The sequence below is a fragment of the Papaver somniferum genome, chromosome 11, assembly GCF_003573695.1.
Source record: "Papaver somniferum cultivar HN1 chromosome 11, ASM357369v1, whole genome shotgun sequence".
Lineage (NCBI taxonomy): Eukaryota > Viridiplantae > Streptophyta > Magnoliopsida > Ranunculales > Papaveraceae > Papaver > Papaver somniferum.
The window spans coordinates 71,484,112-71,489,037 of record NC_039368.1 but is presented as its reverse complement, the minus strand read 5'-3'; the positions used below and the strand labels follow the sequence as shown (position 1 = coordinate 71,489,037).

General features: G+C 36.1%; 1 long non-coding RNA gene across 1 annotated transcript; it reads right to left on the bottom strand.

Moving 5' to 3' along the window:
• Window positions 1-578: 578 nt before the first annotated feature.
• LOC113320225 lies at window positions 579-3,835 on the bottom strand. Its single transcript, XR_003345973.1, has 2 exons — window positions 2,080-3,835; window positions 579-807 (listed from the first exon to the last, which is right to left on the bottom strand). It is a non-coding gene; the product is annotated as an uncharacterized LOC113320225 (long non-coding RNA).
• Window positions 3,836-4,926: the final 1,091 nt, after the last annotated feature.

Genomic DNA, 4,926 nt, shown 5'->3' with positions numbered 1-4,926 from the left:
AGGCTTATTAATGAAAACACCATTATAGCTCATGAAGTAATTCATTCAATGAAAAGAAAAGAAGGTGAAGGAGGTTGGCTAGCTTTAAAACATGATATGTCAAAAGCTTTGGATAGATTAGAATGGTCTTTTCTACTCAAGGTATTTCAAAGTTTTGGGTTTTCTGAAGATTGGTGTCATCTTATCAAGGAATGTATAAGTACTACTTCTTTGTCTGTTATGCTTAATGGCTCTCCATGTGAAGAATTCTCACCTACTAGAGGAATTAGACAAGAAGACCCTCTTTCTCCTTATCTTTTCATCATTGAAGTGGAACGGTTCTCTAGAACTCTTTTATAAGCTCATAATTCAAAAGAAGTCAAAGGAATATCAATTGCAAGAGGAGCACCACTTTTAAATCATCTTCTTTTTGCAGATGACTGTCTCATTTTCACTCAGGAAAATTTAACCAGTGTGAATAATCTCCTTAAAGTTTTGAAGGACTTTACTTCACAATCTGGTCAGGTCATAAATGTAGCGCCTCCTAAGCTAGCAACTGACTAATCCAAGAGTTTAACTAAATAAAGAGGCACTAAGAATCCAAAACATGTACTTAAGCATTAAATTAAGAAATGCGATACAAAACTTAACCCAAAACTAATCCGCTCTGAAACATATATATACAAGAAGTCCTCTCAAATGATACATGTACAATAATCATTTGGTTTACAGATACAATATGAAATATAATAAACATAATAGAAGTTAACCAGCTAATGATAACAACCCTTGAAGCTTTCGCTGCGCAACTCTGATCTGTCTCTGAAACTGAAAGTGAGAATGGGTGAGCACATCATCCCTAAAAGGGGTACCCAGTAGGAATAACATTTAACTTTCAAGTAATCATGGAAAGATTTGGAAAACAATAATGTTTTCCAAAACATTAAAAAGTGACCAAGTCACTGAAAAAAACAAACATGTATATGGACAAACTCCTTCTTCAAACAATGTATAATATTCGTGCTAACCACACTCAATAGCTATTGATATCACCAAGACCATGATGACCCACTCTAAGCATAAAAACAAAATTCGCGTAGGTATAAATGTGAAGGAGAGTATCCTATATACCATACGTGGAAATTCTCATTTCCCATAACAATTCATATTGACAACAAAACATTACGGGTCCTTTCCAAATCTTGGAAAGATTCAAAGAATAAACAGAACAATCGAAATTCAAACTAAATAAAGCATGGAATGTACAATCAGACAATGCATGAGTTTATTAAACAAAGACTTTTGTAAAAGAAACAATAATGGTTACAAAAGAGTCAAATGTATTCCCATCTCTTTTGATGACAGGCCATGCCTACCTAGAGATCCACGATCCGCTGGTTCGTCCTTGAATCGATCGTTGTTAATATAGACTGACTGTTAATCACACAAGAAGTCTAAGAATCTAGTCAAAAAGCTCATACAAGAATCATACAAGTCTATCTAATGTTTTTAATCCCATGTGTGGTTTAACACATCTTCATTATCCATATCTTACATATCTAAAGGTTTACTAATCCAATTAAATTGGTTCTATAGTCTATTAGCTAAGTCTTATGAATGTCTACAACTTTGTAAAAGGAACCGAAAGCTAATTCGGACCATAAGTGGTCCAATTCATCAATAAGAACTCTAGCCCTAAGCCCAAGTCCACTAAGCTGGCCCCTTAATCTAAGGCCCAGTCCATCTGAGTTAGCTAACGGTCAAAGTGATGGTCAAGGGTCAACAAACAGTCAAGGTCCATAGTCAAGTCAAGGTCCTGGTCTAAAGGTCCACTAAGTCAAACAAGAATCGGTCAATTTCAACTCGGTCAAGCCTGGTCGGGTCTAGTCACTGAGTTAACTCAGTTAAATACACTAAGTCAGTTAAACATATTAAGTCAGCTAGACTGACTGGGATGACTAACAGCGTTCCTATTGTAGTTACAAGAATACAACTAAACTGATTCTATTCATTTGATTCAAACACAAGTTATCCGAAGTATACAACTCTGTAAGTTCAATACAACTTCAAAACTCATTCTCAAATACAAACTTGGCTTACCTTTATGTAGCAGAAGCAAGCTTCCAATGAGACTACCATCAAGCTACACATCTACCATTACATATCAACTTAGCTCAACCACTAACACAAACTGCAGCTCCTACACTTTTAATGTGATCACCCACAACACCTGCAACTTCATTCTCAACTCAGCACTACCACCCAACTGTAATCTTCATTCCTAAATCACTAACTTATACATACCTCCACCACCAATTATTTCAATTTATGTCTCAACCCAACTCTCTGTAACTCCAGATATAACTATCTTCAATCACACACAGTTCAAATCCTAATTACATTCAATCTGTAATCACATACTTAGAGCACAACCCAATTGCAACCGCAACCAACACAACTCCATGTAGCCAACATCCATACAACACCACCATTACTCAGAACTGAAACTTCAAACACACTCTTTTCTCAATTACCACCAGCAAATATAACTACACTGCATTTTTAACCAATATTAAGAAAACTACTACCACCAATCCACAGTTCCATAATTTCTCAGACTAATATATCTACTTCTTATTGCGCTAATTACTTCAACAGCGGCCCAATCCTCGTTGATCACAATTCAGCTCATAACCTCACAGACACAACAGACCCATTTCACTTCATTTTCACAAATAATACCATCTCCATTTACCATTACTTCTAATATGCAGCTACAATTGAACACAACACCACAGAGCCATTGTTCTCGGGCATAACACCATTTTCCACAACTGTAATTCAGTCCCAACACAATTAGCTCTATCTAATATCACTATCAGAATCCAACTCTACGGCTTTGCTACAAGATCTGAGCTAAAAACTCATACAACATCAGCATGAGTTCAATCAACTCTTACTTCAATCAACACTCAACAACCATCTTCAGTATCACTAAATTCAACTCTCAGACCACACCCATAACTTCATCTCTAACTGCAAAACAAAATCTTCATCTATGTCTCAACATTCCCAAAATCCCCAAGAACAACCTTAAACTCATTTATAGTTTCCCTCTCAGGAACCCTGACTTATGATTTGGGGAAGAACATGAGAAACCCTAATTTCATTGAAATCAAAATTAAACTTACATAAACATCTTTACTTCAAATCTGATCAAAACCCATCTAGGATTCATCATCTCTTATCCAATTTACAGAAAAAATATTCGAATTAAAGAACCCTAATTTAAATTCTCAAATTACCTTTTCTGCATGTTCTGTATCAGCCGCTTGAATCAACACCACCACCACCAACTAAAACTAACTCTACTCTTCTTCTATCTTGATTTGAGTCTCAATATCGTTTTCACCCTCAACGATTTTCGGAGAAACCCTAACTTCTCAGTTTACATTAAAACCACCTCAGATTATCAATTGAATGCAAACCCTTAATTCAATCAACTAAACCCATCTCTAATTACCTCAAATCAAACCTTCATCAACTCACAGAAACCCTAACTCCACTTCTCCCTGATACATCTCAAAACCTCAGCAATACTATATCTTCTCATTCTTAAATCACATCGACAACACCTCATACACCATCAAAATAGTTGCATCAACCAAGAACTCTCAAACGTGCTATCAAATTCATCACTTGAATTCTACAGAATGAGAAGAAGAGAAGCAGAAGAAGGAAGAAAAGAAAATCAAATGAAACTCTCTGTACGACTTTGGTGTTGATAAAGCCAAAGGATTTCACCGCTCCTACATCCACTCACTTCGACACCTGCAGCCACAACGTGTCTGTGTTGCATCATTAACGTTTTCCGAGAAATGACGATTTTAATCTTCATAGTTATCTGTTGATATTTGCTTCGTCCGGTGTCCGAATGGCACGTTTGAGTAATCCTCTGCGTAACTTTTCGAGATCTATGTACCGATACTAGTTTCGTACCTAAATGGTTGTTGGATTAATTTCTATTAATTAACGTTTGTGTTAAACAAATCGATTTATTATCGGCTAACTCGTCACTTGACTGGTCCAATAGCATTGACGAGCTTCGGGTCTTTACAATAAACTTTGACAAATCTTCAGTCCATTATAGTAACAACATGAATCCATCTGTATGTAATACTCTCAGCAATATTTTGGGAGTACAATGTATGGAGGAAAATGAGAAGTATTTAGGGTCTCCTCTTATTATTGGTAAATCTAAAGTGAAAGCTTTTAAAGATATTCAGTTGGCCTTTGAAAGAAGACTTGGAAATTGGCAAGGAATTAATCTACATCGGGCTGGAAGAACTACAATGGTTAAGGCAGTGCTTAATGTTGTTCCCATGTATCAGATGAGTACATTCAAGATTCCTAAGACTCTTCTCAAGAAACTTGATACATTACAAAGGAAATTTTGGTGGGGTTACAAGTCTAATAGAGGGTTAAATTTAATCGTCTGACATAACTTGAGTATATCCAAGGATTTAGGAGGATTGGCGTTCGGGGATCTGAATGTTAAATCATGCACTCCTCACTAAAATAGCATGGAGAATTTGTCAAAACTCTGATCACCTATTAACCAGAATACTCAAAGCTAAGTACTTCAATAAAGAGGAGTTTTTACAAATTGAAAAAAAAAAGGAGTAATTCTTCATGGACATGGAAAGGGATTGAACTTGGTCTTTCTATACTTCAACAGCATTACAGTACGGAGGTCAACAATGGAAAGGGTACCAAAATATGGATTGATAGATAGATCATAGGACTGGATATCAAAGTGGAGCCTCTTCACCCTTCACATCTGCAGTATGTGTTTGTCAGTGAGCTGATTTTACCAGATTCCAACACTTGGAATGTCCCTCTTCTCAATATTCTGTTTTCTCCAGTTATTGTTGACAGAATTAAACA